Here is a 23,607-nt window from a genome sequence, read left to right on the forward strand (position 1 = left end):
TTATTATCATCATCATTTTTTATCCACAGATGCAGACACCTTAAAACACTAATCTATCAGTTTAATAAATAGTATCAGAGAAGTATAAGAAAATGATCACTGCTATCATGATTGTGTTTTCTTTCTAGAGCAATAAATATAAAGTAAAAGAGGATATGATTTAGGAAATAAATTGGTTTAACAAAAAATAAAGTTTGAAAAAATGAAGGAGAAAATAAAACTCAGAAAAGAAATTTTATAAGAACAAAGATTTCATTGAAAACTAAGACTTGAAGAAGAAAAGTTAGAAGAAAATAAAAGAGAAAGAAACCAAGGAGAATAATAAACACATTTGTTTCTAAAAGAACGGTCTCCACCAGCAATTAAAACCAAATGTGAGATATGATATGAGGTGCTTTTGTTAAAGAAAGATGTAAATAAAGACCAGAGAGGCCGTTCTGGACCGATTCCTGCATTATAATCCTAATTTAAAACCAAAGACAAAGGCAATTAAACATTCCACATGATTGGAACAGAACAGGATGTTCTGATGACTCAATACAGAGGAAGGACATAAGAAAAAATTTTAAATGTCAAAGATCTGGTCTTAGAAAAATTCCTTCTTGATTTGTAAGCAAACCATTGTAGAATGGTCATAAAGAACCATTTGTTTGAGGAGACACTAGATTTGGGGGATGTTTTCTTATTTATTTTTCATTCTTTCCATTTCATTATATTCTTTAATATACATTTTCCTTCACTTCATAGATATGTTACTCACAAGTATGAGGATCCTGGAAAGCTATCAGATTCTATCTTTCCCCACCAATATTTTATACAACCACATTAATCGCCAACATTTTGAGAAGTTTGGAGAACATATAGGGTGGTATTGTTGAAGTGAAATGTTTGGAAGACCATGATGATGTTTAGTATATTTGACCAAAAAATCTAAAATATCACTGACCTCTGCATATTAAAAATTAACAAAAGCCCATCCAATCTAAATTAAATTTTTATTAGAGTAAAACACCAATAATTCACCACGGAAGGGAAGAAATTTAATCTGAAACCGTTAAGTAGGAATAGTTTAAAAATAATAAAATTATTTCAGCAACAATTTTTGTAGGATAATTATGTGTCAAATATGTTCTTGGCTTTGCAGGTAAACTAATAATATACTAATGCTGTCCTGGTAAAGTTAATGATTTAATATAAATCCTCAAGGAGCAGCATAACCAAATAGGTGGGTCACAAACAAACAAACGAACAAAAAGCAAGAGAAACAAGAGCTTATGTACATACTATCTAAAGAGAATGATAATAATGACTCTTAAGGCCCTGTTCCTCCCCCACTTAATATCCCAACCACAGAATAACCATGTTCTTGAGTTTTATGTTTTCCATTTCACCTATATCAATTTTGCATGTTTATTCACTTAATTATAGTTGATTTCACTGTTAAATAGTATTACCCTATATATATATACTTCGGTTTACATATTTATTGTTCTGTCAGCCAACACTTGAATTCTAAGTTTTTGCTATTCCAAGAAATGTAGCCATGAATTCTCTTGTCTCCCCACCCACATAAGAGCTCTCTGGAATTATATTCCTAGAGATTAAATTATCCGGTTATAAGTATGGATATATTTAAATTTGCAAGGTAATGGTAAATTGTTTCACAAAGAGATTGTACCAATTTACCCCTCAACGAGGCAAAATTATAAGTTTTGTTCTATATACCCTAACAACTTGATTTATGGATGTTTTGGAGTTTGCCTATACTGGTTTGAAATGGTATTATCATTTTGTTTTTAATTTGTATTTCCTCGAATACCAGTAATAGTCAATGTACTTTCATAGATTTATTAGCCATTCTTATTTCCTCTCCTGGGAACTATCCACTTATATCTTTTGCCCATTTTACAGGGTAATTCTGGAGATTTTAGTTTGGATAAGATTTTTCACATATTGTTGATACTAATCCTTTGTCAGTTGTATGTATTACACATATCTTCAAATTTATGTTAATGAAGACACATTTATGGCTTATTTTTGTATGTTATGGAAGGTTTAGATTAAAAATTTTCAATTTTACAAGTCAAATTTCTCTATGTTGTTTGATATGGTTTACACTTTTTTTAATTTTTTATTGTTAACTGTATTGCTTAAATATTTTCCTATATATTATAAAGATTCTCCCATTACTTCAAACATTTTAAAGGAATTATTTTTGCACACAAATCTTTATCCAACTGGAATTGATTTGCGATTACTGTAGTCACAAATTTCAAATATTTTCAAATTGATAATCAATTGTTTCCAAAGCATTACAAATAATTCATCCTTTCCTCCACTGACCTGAAAATATACCCCTATCATATATAGTTTTCATATGTATGGGAACTTGTTTATAGATCTCTATTCTTTTTCATTGGATTCTTTCTTAACTAACTCAGTTCTAATGCTACATTGTCTTAATTACTAAAGTTATATGAAAATTGCTATTTGATTTGGTCATATCCTAACTTGTTTGTTATTTAAACATGTCTTGTCTCTTTGTGATCTTTTCTGTTCTACATTAATTTTATAAAAACATAATTTTTAGAATGATATTTAATCTAAAGATCAGTTTTAGAAGAAGTATCTAGGAATAAAACTAACAAAATTAAAAAAAATTGGAGAAAATTATAATCCTTGGAGAAATTCTTAATCCTTTCTTAAAAGGATTGCTTTGACTTATATTCTCTCAACCTATCCTCAAGACTCAATATCTCTTTCATCTTCCACCTCTCTACTTCCATTGTCTTTTGTGTAATTTCTTCAGTTCTCCCTTCAACTTCGCCAATTCTCTCTTTTATTGTGTCTAATGTGATGTTGATTGAATTATTAATTTAAACACTATTTTTCATTCCCCGAAGTTTCATTTGGTTATTTTTAAATTTGTCTGGCCACCTTTTATAGTTTCCTATTCTCAAGAATTCTTTTGATTTACACACATGCACACACACTCACATACATACTGGTTTTCTACTTCTGACATCATTCTAATATCTGAAAATACTGAGTCAGATTTTGTTTTCCATTTCTTCTGCTTGATCTTATTGTCTCATTACAGTGCATTTTTATAATTAAACATTTTCTGATGTTGTGAGTTATGTTAATAAAATCTTATCTGTAAAATTACTTAAATCCTTTATTTATAGAGGGTTTCATTAGACAGAAACTACAATTAATTCTGGCCATCTTCTGTAAGCACTAACAATCAGGAACTAATTAAAAATAATTTATAGTTTAAGATTGCTTGGAACCATAAGTAGAATAAATTTAGGTCACAAATCTAATCCATGTATTGGCTAGAGGTTTTGAAGTCTCAGGAAACTATCAATCTATAGACCTCCCATAATCCCAGGGCTAAATTCAAGGTAGAAAAGTGTATATTTTTCCCCTCTGTGTAGAGACTCTTTTCTTACTTCTCTTATTCACTAGGCATGTCACTGTCTAAGACTTTGGCTTTAAATAGGCATCTCCTATGAGTCACCATATCCTATATATGTTCTGGCTTTCTCTCCTTTCCCCTGCACCATATGTACCCATCCAAAAAATGGAACCTCAAAATCTCACCGAAAAAAACTAACAAGTTTATAAGTTGCTCACCTCTCTCTAGGTTCCTATTTCTCCTTCATTTTTGTTGTTGTTCTTTCAATCAATACCCATTAGTTGCTTCCAAGTTCTGTGTGAGTGTGTGTGATACTTAACCAGCATTTTTTCTTGTTTACACTAAGATAGTTTTTCAGACTGTCTGGTTTTCTCTTCTGACAGAGAGAAACTCATAAACAAAATTTAAATATATATATTTCCAAATTGTTATTTTTGAGTAATTTTCAGAATTAGGAAATTTTCAGTCATTAAATTATAGATCATTAGACAAATGTAAAAGTCAAAAAATGCATTTTATGTCATACTCATTTCTTGATAGTTATAACAAAGTGAACTACCATTACTTTCATAGAACAGTGTTGTTACTCTAAGCACATTTGGCTAGGGAAACCCACTATGTACATATTTGACAGAACACAACCACATTAGCTATTTCAAAAGAGACTCAAAAAATTTATACTAAATGCTGTATAAGATTTGTCTTTAAGGTAATTTTCATAACCTATTATTCAGGAATATGCCATTAATAAAACTTCATTAATTTGAAGCCCTTTTAAAATGTTTGCGAGCTAAGCTTATTGGTCAGGATCAGGAATAATTTCATACTAATGTCAGCACTAATGTACTGTACTGATACTTCCATATAATTTCAAATTGTAGCACAGAAATTATTCATCTAATGTGTTTATATCATTACTTTAAAAAAAATATTTGTGAAAAACGATCCTGACCTACAACCTTTAATAGTTGTAAATTATGCAATGTATTATATTTTAGAAAACAAAACCTATGTATTCTCTCAATTAATCTGTTCCCTGAAGGAGAAATCTGAACTCGGACCCTGGCTTTCAATATTGTGGTTGGTTTGTTTTGTCTCATTTTTGTTCCTTTGGTTGTTGTTTGCTTCTTCAGGTATGTTTACATCTAGCAATAAAGTCATTTATTAATAAGGTTAGAATATATTATATTTTCTTTTACATCTTTATATTGGGGTAAATCTTACATTTTTATATTTAGGCAAAACTGAGACAACTCTTTTTAATATTTCTAAAGCAAAGCTAAAATAAGCTTATATTCACCTTTAAATTTCCCATTATATTATTTGGATTTTGTGAATACACATTCCTAACATGATAATTAAATAGCAAACAAGTACAAAGTAAATAAAGATGGATTGCATACTGTGACATTTTTCACTTACCAAAAAAAATTCAACACCATAGTTAACACTTTAAAAAGACTGTCAAGATCTTCAATAAACATAAACTTTTTTTTTTTTTTTTTTACAGATTTTGGGAACTATTTAAAGTAAAATAGGAAAAGTGAAATTCATAAATGGTAAATTCAATGTATGAAGTATTTCCTCCTCAAAAGATATATGAAACAATGTGAAAAATAAAAAATGATTTCTAATTCTTGTCCTCAGAAACACAATGAATTCCAGGCCTGGATCTAAAAATATCCAAGTGGAATCTGGATCATTTTGTTTGACAGAAAAACAATGAAGACTACAAAGTCTAATTAAAAGGACTTAAAAAGCAACTACAGGAGGTTTTACTAACCAAATCTGGGATAACTTAAGCATGGCAGTACTCAATAAGCAATCAATTAAACAAATAGAAAACACAGTTTTTTGGTTTTGAGGTTGCCAGGAAAATGAAATATTTTCAAAACTTGTAAATAAAGAAAAAGATTCAAGCATCTAGCTCGCTTTTCCTCTACAGGAACTGTAACTAAGTGTAAAAGATAGTTGATGAGAGAAAGCTTTACTTTCTAGAAGCTAATAGATAAAGAATGATAAACCTAGAACATCATCACTTTATAAATCCTAATGAAATAATAATAAATTTCAATAAGAATCAATAAATCATTGATTAGAAGATCTTGATTAGAAGAAACCAATCATAAGAGCCTTACAAAGCAAATATTTGAATATTGATTAGATATTCCATTATATAAAGAGAATAATGCTATTTTTTAGGTGTGATAATAATAATATGATTTGTTAAAACAAAAAGTCTTTAGCCTTTAACGTACATACACAAACATTTATATGTGAAATGATATAATGTTGAGGTTTGTTTTCAAATAATTTGAGGTAGTAGAAAGAGGTGTGGCAAATGACTGAAGTAAGATTAGACATTTTGGTGATAATTATTGAGGGTGAGTAACATGCACTTGGGGGCTTAGTATACAGTTCTTTATATTTTATAAAATATATTTAAAGTCTCCAGTAATAAAAATAACAAAATTATTTAAAATGTAATGCATATGATCCCTATTAGAGATGTTTACCCCAAAGTGACTTTATTAATAGTGAAAACAAGTACTAATATGTAATGCTTTACCATCCAATTCTGTACTTAATTGACGGGTTTTTTTATATCAAAAATTAGTTTTGATAATTTTTAACTCTATAATTTGTATTGGTATTTATATGTCATCTTATTCATTGTTCAAAACAGTTAACCTATGCAACATTTAAACATCAGCATATGTATAGTTTTTTAATACCTACAAATTTGGTAAAGAATCAACCAATTAGTCATTCAAGAGACAGCAAGCTTTTCTGTAGAGGGACAGAGAATTATGTTTTAGGTTTCAGAGTAGCACAATCTCTATTATAACTACTCTTATAATGTAACACCAAAAGCAGCCATAGATGATATGCAAATGAATGGAAATAATCATGTTCCAATAAAATTTAATTTACGAAAACAAGGAATGGGCTGGATTTTGCCTCTTCAGTGTATTGCCAACCCCTGAAAATTATTACTTCAAATGAGTAAGGTGTTGACAAAAGAATAGGAAATAGGTAAGAAGAGGAAATCTAGTAGTTGATTTCAATATGTATGAAAACAGAATAAGTGGCAAGGGTGGTATTTTAATTCAGTGAGAAAGGATGACAAATTTCAGCATTTTAATCAATAATGGTAACATACATGATACCCAGTAACAAAAAAGGTAATTTAGACCCTTAACCACATTATTTACAAAAGTATGTACAAGTTGGTCAAATGTTTAAATAGCAAAATAAAGCCATAATGGTCCTAGAAAAATGTCATATAATCATGTGCATTCAATAATTTGGAAAGAGTTCCTATCCATCACAGAAAACTGAGAGGAAAAGAATGTATTTGACTAAATAAAAATTAAAACTTTTATGCAGTATAATATTTCATAAAGTTAACAGACAAATGATACACTTGGACGAATATTTGCAATATGGATAACTGGGAGTACATAAAATTTAATAGAAAAGACAATTAATTCAGTAGAAATATAGGAGAGGATGTGGGTAGCAGAGAATGCTTGTGACCTCCTAACATATATTCTCGCCTTCTTTGTTAGTAACAGACCTGCTTTTAAGTCAGGCATTCTGCCAAAAATGTAAAATACCACAAACTCTATTGTAACTATGTGCAGCGGTACCTACCTTCTAGCCAGTGTAATATAGACAGAAAAAATATATGTATGTGTGTATTCAAAGAAGATTTATTTTAAAAGGAAGGAGCATTTAGTCCTCTTCTTCCTTTTTCCAGGTGTCTAGAATTTAATGGCTGAAGTTTCAGCCTGTAATAATGCTCTGAGTAGAATATACTAGCATGAAAGAGGACAGAGTGGACCAGGAACCCAGATCATTGTAAAAAACCACCAACAGTTGCACTGCCTACCACAAGATCTCTTTTATAACCAATAGAATCAATCTTCTATATGATACAATGTACTATTGTTCCATTTAATGCAGTTGAATCTAGCTCTACTGAACAAGACAACTCACATAAAAACAAGAAGAATAGCAAAAAAAAAAAGTATGAAAAAATGCTCATACTCAAATGAACAGTGAGATATTAGATAACATCCATCAGGTTGATAGAAATTTGAACAATTGATAATAATAGCAGATGGCCTAGTTATGAGGGGACACTCAGGATATTTCCAGAGGACTGTTAATTTTGATAGTTGTTTTGAGATACCAAATAGATAACATTTACATAATCTTTGACCCAAAAGTCTTCTCCTGGGAATCTATCCCATTCAAAAAAAAAAAAAAAAAAAGATAAAGAAAAAAAATTTAAATATTTAGGATAAAGTAGAAGATCTTGGTTACAGTACATTTGTTGTGGTAAAAATCAACAGAAACAATGTAAATAATATCAATGAGAATAGGAAATAACTTATTACCAGATTTCAGATTAATTGTAAAGAAATTAAAAGAAATAAATTGGAGGTATACTATTTGGTATGGCAGAATTTCCACAAGATATGTTTAAATAATGAATGTGTATAAGATGGACCTAAATTTATAAAAGTTAACAGTGATAACATGTATGTATTAATGTGGAGTTTTGGTATGTTTGATAGGTTCGAAAAACATTCGTATAGTGCAATACAGAAAAAAGATACATTATAGACTATACAAAGATTATTTAGTATAAATATGTAAACTCTATGTATATTTAATATATATGCTATATGAGCATAATGAGACATAGACATATGAAATCATACACATATTGCCATGATTACCTGGAGAAAGAAGACTAGAGCTAAGCAAAGAAGAAAAAGAAAAAAGTAAAAAAGGTATTACTCTATTCAAAAAAGGGCTTATACAGTGACACATAACATTATTATTGTTATGTATGTGTGTAGTGAGAGAGAGAGAGAGATAGAGAATGATGTAGGACTAACCACCAAATACTAATGACTATTTCAGAATGATTACTAAAGATATTTTATGATGCAAAATAATGTATTATTTTATATAAGATGCTTAACCTAAAATTGTATAAGCTCATTTCTAAACTATTAAAAAATTACCTTAGTTACCTAAGAATTTTCACAATTGAGAACAAAATACTTTAAGAACCGGAAGCTATGATGACATCAATATTTACATGACGTTAGAATCTTTGCAGTCTCCAAAAGTGCAATTGAAGCCACAGATGCTACTTAGAATGGTGTGTTATGTTGTTTTGTTTGGGATTTTTATTTATTTATTTATTTTTACATTTTCTAATAGATTTTGAGACTCATTTGCAATTATATTAGTTAATTTATAAGAAAAATTGTTACTTTCTCCTTTTGAAAAATAATATATTTTTCGAAAGTATCATTTTTGTGCTTTAAAATGCTTCTAGAAACAAAACAGTGAACTAGTCAAGCCACATAATAACTTATCCTTATAATTAATGGATGATGCATACAGCTGACTGCCCTGCATGCATCATTTCAACAAAGTATATCTTGTATTTATACTTTGCTCTTTAAGACACATTTGAATCATGAGCAGATAGAAGCCAGAAACCTAATTACTTACAATACATTTATTTCTCCAGGGATGTATCATATATTCCAGCTAATACAATAGGTATCATCATTATTTCCTCTCCCAAAATACTTTAGAAAGACATGTATTCCCTGTTGTGTATGTAACCAAAGAACTAATAGGAAATTAGTGTGATCCTTCATTCATACTACTAGACACGGTGGCTACTAGATTTAAAAATCAGCCAAGGAAGTGAGTTGTTAGAAGAAAACTTGTCTGAAGTATTGACAATAGAAGGAGAGGAATGATGATTTGCAAACCTCCAAAACAAGCTTACAAATTAATAACAAATTAATAACATTTTAAAATAAAAAGGTACAAAGGATAAGAAACACCCTGAGCAATAGATACAATGGGGAACAAAATATTTTGGACGTGAGGATATGGAAAATGAGGTCAAATGAAACAAGTCTAGAGGATGAAGGTGAAATTCTCATTGGAGGTTAGGTATAAGAGATATGGTACCAGATTCAAAGTACTGAGAAGATGACACAATTGGCGCAGGGGGTAGCGATAAAGGGGAAAAGGGAAATTACATGGGTACTCTGGAAGTTGTAAATAATTCCCTAATCTACAGCTATGGCTGCTGATATCTAAAGACATCTCCATACATAGAGAATAAAAGAACACTCTTCATTTAAATTCAAAGAAATACAATCTGAGAGGCATTTGAAAAGGTCTATTTAGCTCACAGACTTTTTTTTTTAATTTATGATTTTTCATCCACTTCTTGTGGATATAGGATCTCTTGAATTAGAATCTAGAATCTAAAAAGTTCTAGGGTAAATAATAGAGCTATATAGATTTGAATAATAAGGTAAGCAGACACAGATTATTGAGAACTTCTCCAACCCTTTGCTTTGCTTCACATAGTTACCACGAGCTTAAATCCTCTTTTAAAAAAATTCCCCTCAAAAAGTCTTACTAAAAAAATAAAAAAGTAAGTGATATCCCCTGTTAATATTTGAACAATATGGATTTTAGGAAACAATTCAACCTTAAAGTAAGACTGGCCCTATAACAGATAGTACCATCTGTGTAGCAATACTTTGCAGGGCTGGGGCAAGGTTCTATAGAAGGCTGTATATTATCTGAATCAGTGGACATATATCAGCATCCAATATATGGTATTGTTTCTGCAATAGCAAAGATCCTTCAATTTAGGTGATACTAATCTAGCTCAGAAGACCAAATATACCAATTACAATCTCAACCAGGAATACATTACCTGAGGACCAACTTGATGCCAAAATACCTTTTAAAACACCTTCTTAGTATGATGAATGCATCTCAGAATCCTGTGCTATATATAGCATCACTCATATTATGTTGCCTTGGAGCTGAACATGTCTGATGCCTCATTTTTCACATCCATGTGAAACATTTACTGCCAGACTTTTAATGGCCACTATGATGGTAGCTGAGTAAATAATACTTGCTAATACAGTAAACATATATCAGACTAATAGGAAGAAGTCATTTTACCTGAAAACAATGAAGATCTTTAAAATGATATAAATTATTTCTAGTTCCAAGGAATTCACATTTATGGGCTACAACTAGTTCCAGGAGAAAGGATTATATATTAAAATATTTAGAAATAAAAAATTTAAAAATATTCCTAGGAGAGTCAAATTTTGCAATACTGCACTTCCCACATATGATTAAAAGTAAAAAAAGATACTCTATCCTTCATGACCCTGGAAAAGGAAGTAATGCCACCATCAACACTTAGGCTAACTATAAACATAGGCAAACACAGAAAGGGGAAGAAAACTGAAACTTTGCCCTCAGGAGAGTCAAATTTTAAAATGCATCTGTTCTTATTTATTAAAATCTTAAAAATATGTGCATTCCCTCTGGCCCTAGAGAATGGAATAGTATCAATCATCCGTAGTTAAACAACTCAGATGTAGGCAAAAGCGAGTTACATTCTCAATTCAGGTGCCTGTCCTGAATTCCAAGAAGACTTGGAATTAAGCAGAGGAGAAACACTTCAGTGTGAAGGGCACTCCACATTGATACACTGAGTTTTAATTCAGATAAGGGATGCATATTCTCAAAAGTCAGAGAAGTCTTAGATATCATTTGCAGTGCTTATGGCAAGGTAGGGGATATGTACCTCCCATTTTAATTAAGAAACCAAAATACATGAAGGTCAAAGTCCTCCAAAGGAAAAAATCTACATTATTAGGTGTGACTAAAAAAAAAAAAAAAGTTATAATAATGCTGATAAAACACTTTGACATTTATTGTACCACCTGGCAGTATCACCTTTGGAGAAGGAAGTGTGCTGATTTCCAAAGGATTTCATCATAAAATGATCATCAAATGTGGGATATTTACTCTGAGAAATGTGCACAGTATTCTAGACAAGTGTTTATAAATAGTCATTCTCCCAAAGGAAAGACAACAAGGAGCAAAAACTGCTGTGTGTTGCAGTCCTTTTTAAAAAGAAAACACTTTAGCTGAGTTTAGCAGTGTTCAAAGAACACTATCTTATTATCATCACACTGAAGACCTTCCTGTTTAATGGAAAAAATGTACTCAAAGAGAAAACTGATCGAATAGGCTGTAATAATTAATGCATTTTTTAAATAAGCAGACAAAATGTTTTTATTTCATGAACCTAGAGACTGATTGTTCAGGGAAAAAAAAAAAAAAAAAGAGTCCAATGCTTATTTGTAGAAAACTTTTTCTCCAGAAAGGAACCAGTTTAGAGTCAACCATTAATTTTATTAAATTTTTCATCATAATACAATCACATGAAGTGCAAATCAGAACTCTTCATCAAATATCACTACCTATCACCCACATTAAAAAGTATGGAAGAAATTAATTGAAATAATTTAATTGTTTAATTGCTCATTAATTAAACAATTACATTTCACGTGTAGATAAATGTAGACATCATCATTAGCCTTTGATGGCCACATGCGGTCTTAAAAAATTCCTAATTTTTAAATCTGGATTTTCATTTTTTTCTTCTTTCTTTACAGGGGATCTAAGAGGATCCTCCAAATATTAAGTCAGAAACTGAAATTTGACAGTGATATTAGAGTACCATGGTTTGAAATAATAGATGGCTAAATTACAGTCTATAAAAATATATTTTGAACTATTTTAGCTTGGGAGAAATGAGCTGTTTCACCAAGTTCTTTCTCTGTTTCAGATGAGGGATGGAAAATGTATACATTTAAGTAATACTGTGTATCTACCTGTCTCTAGGGAGTGCTGTGAAAATTAATGTGATTATGCTTATAAAACACATTGGGCCTTGGATATAAGCTGGCCTATTTATAATCCGAATACTAGTAAGTATACATGTATTGTGCCAGTTTTTTTTTAAACTGATTTAATTTAAAAGTGTGGGCTGTATGTGAGATGTCTGATTTACTGTTTAATCATTCTCCTGTCAGTCTTCCCTCCCAACTCTATCTTAATCTTTATAATTCACGTTGCCATTTTGTCACCTTTAATATTAGGTGTCTCTAATCTCTCTTTTGATTTTCTGCTATCATTGGTGTGAGCTACACCTGGACCTTTTACCATGTAATTCTTGTTTAAATTAACTCAGTCTCTTTAGGTGACATTTCAAATTGACTAAGCCCTTTATATCAGCAATTTTTTTTTTTATCAACTTCCTTCTCTACTTTTTTGTTGTAGTAGAAACTTGGCATTCCCTAAACGTCAACAGCCACCTCCCCAAGGGCTCATGATAAAGGGCCATGTTGTCTCTCTGGGTTCATAATTATGCAAAAGAAGGTAGTGAGGGCTTGCTGTTCTCTAGCTAGGTCATTTCTCATTTAAAATATTGACAAAGCAGGGGAAATAGCGCAGACACCCTAAGTCATCTTGAGCAAGTTAACTTCGCTGAGCTATGGTGTCTTCATTTGTAAAATAGACAAAACCTCAATTTTTCTAGGCTTCACTGACTTGTGCTTACAGATAGAATCCTTTTAATAATAATTACCAGATTTCCCTGAATGCTCCTTCATTTGCTCACATGGTATCTTTATCCATCTACCAAATCAGTACAGAACCTTCAGAGTAAGTCTCAGATCTATTCATGCGCAAGTCTGTTCTCCCCCACATTGCTGTCGCTCTGCCAGGTTCCGCTTCAATCAGCTGCTTGGCCAGGCAGTTTATATTTTAAGGTGGTGAGCTTGTTAAAATTCAGTTTCTGAAAAAAAGTAAATTTAGGGTGGGCCTTGAGGATCAATTTTTCTAAAATGCTCTCAGATGATGCTGATACTGCTGGTCTATGGGCCAAATCTGAGATGTCACAGACTTTCAGATTAGTGAGCTAAACTCAACTTTCCCCTCTGATATCTACAATGCTATCACCATCACCCTGAGCCTTTTTAATAATAAGTCATCTTAGTGGTCTGTGTCAAAAGAGTTGAGGGATTTATCTCCCCATCACATTACTCATTCCCCTAAGTATTACACCATTTATTGCAACAGCCTTTTCTCTCTGCCAGTTAGACACACAGATTCATGAGATGGCAAAAGGTTGCATCTATCACACCAGAAATTCTCATTTGCTAACTAATAGCTTTTGATGAACCCACTTTACCCTGGCATCTTCTTTGTTTTAGGAGAGATTCTCTCCCAGGAGAATCCTAATATTCCTTATAAATTATCTCCTGTAAGATCCGCCCAATAAGTTCACCATATATTCCTGGCCTAAATGTTTGCAGTAAGAACTAGTTTGAATAGCAGATTAGGTATCCCCTGTTATAGTAATTACTTTCAAGAATTGCTATATGGGTAAAATATATACATACACTGCACAGTTTATCATGTGTATTTGAAAGCGTCCATCAATACTTACTATCACTAAAAGTGATAAGTAGCCAATAAAACAAAATTTCCTTTAGCAGTCATAGTTCTATAGTAGAAGATAACTAATCAGCAAATCTTAAATTTAAAAGTGTATCTATTCATGTATCCAACAGATATTTAATGAGTACCAAATATATATCAGGGATATACCAGGGGATAAGTGAGATAATAATCATTGCCCTCATGAAGTGAACATTCTGGAGGGGAGATTAAAATCAAACATTCATTTTATCTTTCTGCTTTGCTTTAGCTATGAGCCAATTTTCTGCCTATAATAAGCCCTTGGTATATACATCTAAGCCCCTACTGTCAAAATCATCGACATTGCCTTCATCATTACTAAAAACAAGAGATGTCAATCACCCTACAGTCTAGTCTCAACTGTTTTCTAAGAAATTTGTATTTCTGGATAAGTAACTTACCTTCTTGATTATGAGCATTGGGTTGTATTAGCTCTAAATTCCTTCCCAACTCAATCGATCTATGATATTATTATTATAGCACTCTCTCTAAATCATCAAAAGTAGGATCCATATTTTCCCTCCTTAACAAATTCAAGAACTGGCTTATATTTCTCTTTTCCATATTTCTTTTTTAGTCATCTATTCTAACTTAATAATCACATTGTACATTCTCATGGTATCCTGGTTTTAAAGAATTTCTCTCCTTCACACCATTTATAATATTCACCCCATACCAGTCACCTATATATGCCTGGCATGACCATGTTATGTAACCTGTCAACTCATACCATATTCCACTCCCAAGATTTCAAACACTTTCTCACCTCAGATTACACAAAATAACAAATTTTCCTCTTTATATTGATCAGACATTTTGAACTGAAGTTCCTTCTAATCCACTGAACTCAATTCATTTCTAGCCCCCCTTATTTCCCCTAAAAGAGATGGTCAGCCATTTCCATACAATCCTTACTCCTCTCCATAATTAAGTTCTGCAATACTATCAACAGTCAACAGTCCCTCTCTATACACACTCATCCACTTTTCCATTGCCATCCCTGGGATGCAGAGCATTGATGGAGAATGCGTCAACACCATGCATATATTCTGTCAAAAATGTATGTGTTTAGTAGCAAACAGAATTTTAATACTGCTTTAAAATTTCTATTGTAATGTCTTACTGATTGCTTTTTTTTCCTGATCTGTAAATCTCCACTTTCTCATTCTTGATAGATAATCTTTCTTCCTATATGTCTAATATGAAGAGTCTACTGGTACACTCCCCACTTTGATTTGTTTTTTCATCCTTAAAACAGACAAAAATGGGTATTTTTCTTTGTTTCATGGCTTACTCCCAACTTTAATGTTCGTATTTTACTTGTGTCAGTGCTTTCTATAATATTCCTCTTTTCAATTTCACATTTAATCGTACGTCATATAATATGTACATCATTTCCTGGTTATTATATGGTGTTGACTCAATAACCCAGTTCTCCATAAGGGTCTCTTCTATGCACTGTTAATGGCACATAAATAGGTGAGGAAATGCATTCATGAAGTATATGGATTTTTATACTAACTATGACTAAAGCCAGTTAGAAATAAAATAGCCCTGCTGTACCCTAGTAGTTCCTAATCTCACAAATTCTAATAATTTTTTAAAGGATAAATTAAGTTCTTCCTGAAATAACCTTATCTTCATGAACTACACAACCTCTTCTGCAAAACTCCTCTCTCGTATTATTTTGACATGTTGCTCTATCCCTCACCAGATTTTATCTCATTTTCACATGGATTTTTAAAAATAGTTTCCTTGTCTTGATGAGGGGCAATTAGCAAGGCAACTAAGAGAGAGGCATGAGCAGATCAGTTCTTGGCAAGATCTTTGTTCTGCTTGCATCACACAACTGAGCTCTATCTCCTTATTGCTGATAACTGGGGTCCCCATGCCAGCATTTCATCACCTAGAAGCTTATTTAAAAAGCGGGATTTCAGGCTCTACCCCAGAGATTTACTAGGTCAGAATCTTCATTTTAACAAAAACTCCAAGATGTTTCCTGTGTACATTAATGTTAAGATGCACTCACTTCTCTGGTGGTAAAATGCAAATATAAATATATATATATTTTTTCCTGTTTTGTCTTTTCTCAAACTCTACTCAACTTCAACTCTAATAAATTTATTGGCTTATTTAGCTTCATTTCTATTAACTAACTTTTATTGTTTTCAATTTTGGATACAATAGATGCTTCCGATCAGTACTGCGTACTCAACTACTTTAACAGTTACAATTAGCAAAGTTTTAACCACCAATTCACGCATTAATCCTAAACAAATGATTAACAACCATCTATAATATGTTGCCAATTATCTCCTAATTCATAACTCATAGACAGTAAAATCAGATAATTTTAGAATTAGAAGGGGTTTGGAGATCATTAATCTAACTCCCCTCATGGTGTCTGGCACAAAATATGCCCTTGATAAATAATTGCTAAATAAGAGGAAGAAAAGCACTGATTTCATAGAGAATAAATGATTATCTCTCAACTGCAGAATTTAGCCTCTGAAATCCTCCCCAGTTCTTTTTTTCTTAATGGTCTAGTTCAGTCCTTGTTCTCGCATGTCCCTGTAGCACAGGATCGCAAGCTCAGCTGCAAAAAAGAACCACTTGGAAGCTTTAAAATACTAATTCTTGAGTCTCAACCCTATATTTTCTGATTTGATTTGGAGTAGAGCCTGTACAAGGGTTTCTAAAGCCTCCCCAGGTAAATACTAATATGTATGCTAGGTTGAGAACCAATGCTCTACAGAGTTCACATTCAAAGTGCAGAAAAATCACTTCACGATTTTTAAAAAATGAAGACTTGAGAAAACTCCTAGATAAATCTAATCCTGATAGTTCTCAGACCACATTTTAATAATAAAGTTCTGCAGAATTTAGTGATGTTAATCACCTAAGTCTAAAAGGTAGGTTTCCAGAATGTAAAGTATTCAAGTTTCCTTATAATCTCTGATTCCTTCTCTTTATTTTTCATAGGTTTCTCTTGATTTATACATTTCTTAAATTTATCCATCACTTAAGTGTAAATCTATAGCCCACCCATATTTTCAAATAAAATATTTATATATGCAATGGAATATTATTCAGCCTTAAGAAAGAGGAAAATATTTGCTATTTGTGACATGGATATAATTGAGGGCATTATGCCAAGAGAAATAAGTAATTCGGAGAAAGAAAAATACTGTATGATCTCACTTACATGTGAAATCTAAAAATGTTTTTAATAACCAAATTCATAGAAAAAGAGATAAGATTTTTGATTACCAGAGGCAGAGGGTAGCAGGTGGAGGAACTGGATGAAAGTGGTCAAAAGGTACAAACTTTCAATCATAAGACAGAAATACTGGGGATGTAATACAAAGCATGATGACTACAGTTACACTGCTGTATGGTATATCTGAAAGTTGTTAACAGAGTAAATTCCACGAGTCTATATCATAAGTGAAAAAACCTTTGTTGTTGTTGCTGTTGCTGTATTTATGTGAGATGATGGATGTTAACTAAACTTATCGTGGTAACGATTTTACCATAGATGTAACTCAAGTCATTATGTTGTATACCTTAAATGTATACAGTGCTTTATGTCAATATTTCAAAACTAGAAAAAAGAAAAAAAATTACAACTGTCTTTGTCATGCACAGGATTCTGTTCATTTTTCCCCAAGCCTCTACAATTCTCCAGAAAATCAATGACACAAGGAATGAGGCCAGAGAAATCAGAATATTCTTAAAATTAACACATATTTGATATACTGATTTCCTCAAAAACTGAGAGGTCATCTTGAAGTTCATCCACAATTCCCAGTGAAAGGATGCTTGTATTCAAGGAACATCTAATGAGAATAAGGGTAAAGAAGGTCAAATGTATGGTGACAAAAAAAAAAATTTAACTTTGAGTGGTGAACACATTATGTAATATAATATGACATATTATTGAACAATACACTTTAAATCTATATAATTTTTTTAACCAATAAATTAAAAAAAATAAAAATAAATAAAAAAGAAAAATAAATAAAAATAGACATTTGGCTTGTCAGAATGATGATGAGATTGAGACAGTAATTTTTTCAAGTTAGGTCCATAAGATGGGTACATAACATGTAAGAAAATTTGTCACTTTATTAATTTTAACCGTCTCTTTGCGAGGGAAGACTGAGCACCCAGGCATTAGATAGAATCGAGTAATTAAAACATGATTTCCACTCCTGAGAAGTATTTGATTAAGAGCTAAGTGAAATTTGCAGTCCAGGGCTATTAGGTGTCTGGTTGAAGTGCACAGACATGTTTGTATCAGATAGAAGGCACTTAAAACTGTGATCTTAAGCAAGGATAGAATTTGAATAAATGGAGAGGAGGAGGAATAGAATCTTACATATCTTCCCATTAAGATGAATTTTAGATTTCATATGAACCTAAGGGAGGAATCAAATACAATCTTGGCACTTCAAGGAAGGAGGGAATAAAACTAGCTAATATTTGTAGAATGCTTATTATATGCTAACACATGTCTAACACAGTTTACATATGTTAACATCATTGAATGCTCACATCTTGTAAGATTAATATAGTTATGATTCCAATTTTACAAATGAGGAGACTGAGGCATCTAGAAAATAAGTACTTCCCTAAGTCACCTAGGAAAGCCACTATTTGAAAATGAATTCAATCTCTGGCTTCCAGAAAGAGAAGAGAGGAAATAAGTCCTGGTAGACTCTGCCATGGCTACATGCTGAATAAACAAGTTTTAAATTAAGATTTGGCTCTGAAGTGTTTGCTCTCTCCTTCACTTATTGTGAGATACTGGAGCTTCTTGGGCTTGGAAGTGATGTTTTGGAAAGATTTATTTAACAATTTTGTTTGAAGAGAGGTAGATTATTGAAAGAGGTACTAGAGTGAAAGAAACAAGGATTAATTGCTTAGAGACTAGAATGAACAAACAGGTAACAAGTTAAAGCAGTTGTTAAGAATGGGAAAAAAAGGAAAAATAAAAATGCTAAAATAATTATTAGTTCCCCATTAAGATGATTTTTGGATTTTAGAAAGTCCATATTTTCATCTAGACAATTATCATATTAAGAACTTGATTTCTTTTTAAATTATAAAATATCTTGATAATAGTAATCTCTCTTTATGATTTTGTTAAATATTATAGACATCATATTTTAAAAGAATTTTCATATTAGAAAATGAATTCCCTTTGTAGCAAAGGAGGACCTTTACAGACTAACAATATATTTTAAAAATAGATATTAATATTTCTTAGTTTGAGATTCTCATGTTCCGTCTTGCTAACATTTTTGCCCTTGAGGAAAAGGCAGTTCAAAGTTTTTACACAATAATAAAATAGAAGCTTTTAAGACTAAAATAGAACATATAAGAAATGATACTACATTGTAATAGAATTCACCAGCATTAAATAAGTACTGGCTAAAAGTTAGAAAATAGAAAACTTAATCTCTTTCCCCCAATACCTTGCTTTCTGACATTATGCGATTATAATTTTTATGAGTATTATTTTTCTATCTCCTAAAATAAAAATGATGGACAAATTTTGGGCCTATTTCAGTGAGAAATGATGATCCTATAACTCAATGAAATGTAATCAAAGATGCAATTCAAAATAATAAATTTCAGAGGTCTAAAGGTCCACTGTGCTAAAACAATAAATAAAATTAATATTGTTACAAATGTCTTAAAATATTTTATAGAAATATAATTTTTATTTTGAATTTCTCAAAGGACTATTTCCCCTAAAGAATTTTTTTTACAATTCAACTTATTTTTAATAGGTAATGAATTTAGGCTATTCATCAAAAACATACGCAAAATTATATAGTGAAGTTTCCTTCAAATCCCTATTCTTATATGCTCAGTTCCTATATGACGGCTCCACTAAAATGTATTCTTCCAGATATTTTTTATATATACATATACATATATATATACACATGTAGAAATATACTATATATTCTCATTGGACTACATTTTTGCATTATGATACTGTAACTTACCAATTATGATTTTTTTGCATTACAATTTTTTAACTTACCAATAGAGTTTGGTTGTCTTTCACATTCTGTTTAGAGAGCTTCCTTATTCTTTTTTTAATTATTAGAATTGGAGAGCTTTCCATCGTGTGGACATACCTTAATTTAACCATCAAACATTATGAAACTTTAAGTTGCTTCTGCTATTACAATAATGCTAGAATAAAAGTCTTATACAATCTTTATTTCACACATAAACAACTATAGGACTAAAATAAATTTCTGAGAGAAGAAACAGCTGGATTAAAGTATGCATATAATTTTAATATTTATGGATCTTGCAAAATCATCCAACATGTGAGATGTGCTGTTTACAATCTCACGGATCACACATGAGAGTATTATTTTGCTACTAATAACCATACTGGTAGTGTGGGTTTAACAAGCTTACAGATGTTCATGTATTATTAGCACATTTCTGTGATATGAGTTGCAAATAGTTTTCCTTTTGATTTTGGTATTTTTGCTATATGGATTTTATTCTAATGTAACTGATTTTTCTAATGTAATTATTCTTTTTTTGCATGGGATCCAAATTAAGAGTTATAATTATAAAGCACTGCTCTATTTTAAGATTATAAATTTTCTCAGGTTTTCTTTTTATATTACTAAGATTTTATATTTTACATATAAATGTTTTATATATTTATTTTGGTATATGCTTTGAAATATAGATCCAAATTTTTTCCTTCTAGTTGACTACTACTCATTTCTTACAACACTATTTACAAATCTGTTATTTTGCTTTGTAAACAAAATTATATATTTTTATTACATAGCTGCCAAGATTTTTCATCCTGATTTTCCACTCTTCCCTACTGTTTTATATACAGAGCATGATTGCTTGAAAAAATAAGCAATTACCAAGATATATATGTGTATATATACATATATATGTATTTATATTTATGTTTACATTTATATTTTTATATTTGTATTTATATTATTTAATTTATATATAAATGGAACATTTAGAAGAACAGAAGCCAGAGCTAAGCTCAACTGATAAAGTTTGTGGTAGTGAATAAGGACAAGTGCATAGTGTTCTTGGCGTAGTTATTCTTCAGGAAATCTGACTTGTATTTAAACTCTGCTTAGAATCTGGTAAAGACATCAATTATAAAACACTTATTTCATACCTTATTTCTAATGTAAATAAATATAACTACATTTTTTAAAAAATCATTCTTTTACAAGCAATTCGAATAGCTGTCTTGGCTTGGGGGAAGTATTCTATAGCTTTTTAGGACAGTGATAAAATCCAAAAGGGTATGTATAATTAGTAATAAATGTTTTTAAGCTACTTTCTAAGTTCCTGTTGACCCAAGATTTGTCATTAAACTAGGCAGTAATGTGGGATAGGAGGAGTGGTACAACATGAGGTAAGAAGAAAAAAATAAAACACACACATTTAATCACCCAAAATCATAGAGTTGAATGCAGATTTCAAGTTTTTGAAATTGAATATGCAATATAGGCTCCTTTTTAAAAGACTCTCCTACGAAATTTTCATTCTAAATTACAAAGAAAAAAATCCATTAAAAAGAATGTATTTTGTAACATTCTGACATATAATAAAGAGTTAAATCCAAATAAAGTTTTAATTGGATCATCCCATGCAAACTGTTGAAATACTGTTAATAATGGCTATTTACACAGCAGTCATTATATTCCAAGCATCATTCAAAATATCTCTCATATTAACTCATTTATTCCCCAAGTAACCAAATGAACTAGATAGATACTATTATTGTCCCTATTTTGTAGGTGAGGAAGCCGGAGTAAAAAGGATTAAAAACTTGCCCGAAGTTCTTCATCCAGTAATGATCCAGCTGTGCAGCCACAAAATGAAAACTTACTGCTTCATCTCCCTGGTTAGCACGGAGGTTTCTAGGACAGACTACAGAAACCAGCTAGACAGCCCTAACGAGCACAGCCAAGATGTCCAGTGCACATTATTGAAAGGAACGTGTATGTTCAAGAATCACAGATTTCCAACTGTAAATGACTATAACTGTCAGAAGTCACACTCAGTAGTTGTCAGTATAAGTCAGAATTGAAAAGGACAGTTATCTAGTTCCAATTAAAAAAACAAAAAAGTCAGAGAAAGCAAGACAGTGGTCCAAATCTAGAGGGTGGGTAGAAGATACTGCCTAACCCAAGAGTTTCATAGACAGACATTTAGTTTTTCAAGCTGAGCCTACGCTAGGAAAAAAAAAAAAAAAATGAATGCTCAAATTTGTAAATGAAGCAGAGGTTGAATACCACTAACAAAGAACCAGAACTCCACAGATGCAGAAAAGGGGAGGGACATGGACTTCTATCAGCCACTTCTGAACTCTAGAGCTATGCACATCACTATCCAGTGTGGTAGTCACTAGCCACACAGGGCTCTTTAAGTTTAAATTTGAAATAACTAAAATTAAACAAAATTCAGTTCCTCCATCATGTTACCCACATATCAAGTGCTGAAACGCTCATGTAGCTATGGCTACTGTGTTGGACAGCATTGCTAACTATAACAGCTATACCAAATACCTTCCCCCTTACTAAATACAGGCTAATTTTGTTTTTGACTATTGATACACTTTTATTATTGTTTTACTTCAAATTTTAGCAAGAACTGACTCAAACTCTAATATGTACACTCTGTACAACTATAAAATTTATAAATGTAGAGTCAGAAAAAAAAAAGCAAGCAATGACTGACAGCTCACATTGCAAATTGAAGCCATATCATCATCCTTCTGTAAACTAACAGTTCATCATGTTTTCTTTACCTTGATCCTGACTACCCACAAACTCCATAAGTAATGGCTGACGAGTCCTTTTGAAGATCATCTTACCCCATGGAATGGTTTTAACAGTAGCAAGAATTTTTGCCTGGCTTTTTTGTTTTCCTTAGCTAGACAACTGCTAAGCCATAAAACCGAAGCTTTAAAGAATGGAATCCAACTAGATAAACGACTTTTCATCAATTAAAACTTAACTCCTCTAGCTTGCATTTTTCTCTCACAAACAGGCATGTTCCCTAGTTGAAAAGAGCCATGAGAAACTATAAAGGGAAAAAATGCGAAATCTATATGCCGCATGATTCATTTTGCCATTTAACAGAAGTGGTGATAATAATGAGAAATATTCATTAAGGAAACTAAGTATTAACATAGATCACCTTTGCTGATTAGTGTGGCTCTGCACAGGATACTTTAAATATTCTAATTATAAGTTTCCATTTCTGAAAAATGGTGGTAAGACTAATATCTTCGTCTATAGCTAGAATTTTGAGATTTTTTTTAAAAAATGTGAAACTCTTCCAAATGATCTTTAATGTCTTATAACCCCAGTTACTATTCAGGGCTTCAACAAAAGGAGAAAAAGAGGAAGCACCCATTAAACACATCGTTTTCTTTCTAGAGGCATCTAGAGTCATTTAGATAAAATAACTTTAAAATCCTTGGAATATGACTTCTGCAACTGCTTAGCTCCTTTCAATTAATATGGATTTTTCTTATGTGAACAAAACAAGAGGCTGGTTCTATTTAGAGTGAGAAATAACCCTGAAGACATCTCCTGTTTAAAATAACGGTGAACAACCAAATATTTAATGCCAACGCAATATATACCTTGATAACAAAGTTGGTAACTTCAATTTTATGAAATATTCAGTCACAGTAGAACATAAAACAGATGTAAAATAAATTTAATGTGGTA

General features: G+C 31.4%; 1 protein-coding gene across 11 annotated transcripts in view; it reads right to left on the minus strand.

Annotated features, from left to right (window-relative positions):
* LRFN5 (leucine rich repeat and fibronectin type III domain containing 5) overlaps positions 1–23,607 on the minus strand; it is a 236,288-nt gene that overhangs the window by 153,070 nt on the left and 59,611 nt on the right. Inside the window, exon 3 of one of the 11 annotated variants that reach the window (XM_016153250.2) lies at positions 12,945–13,154. The exons of the other annotated variants lie outside the window; for them this stretch is intronic. The gene's annotated coding sequence lies outside the window, so the exon portion shown is untranslated. The remainder of the gene's footprint in view (positions 1–12,944; positions 13,155–23,607) is intronic. 11 annotated transcript variants of the gene reach the window in all.

The sequence above is a fragment of the Rousettus aegyptiacus genome, unplaced genomic scaffold, assembly GCF_014176215.1.
Source record: "Rousettus aegyptiacus isolate mRouAeg1 unplaced genomic scaffold, mRouAeg1.p scaffold_m13_p_3, whole genome shotgun sequence".
In the NCBI taxonomy this organism is placed as follows: Eukaryota; Metazoa; Chordata; class Mammalia; order Chiroptera; family Pteropodidae; genus Rousettus; species Rousettus aegyptiacus.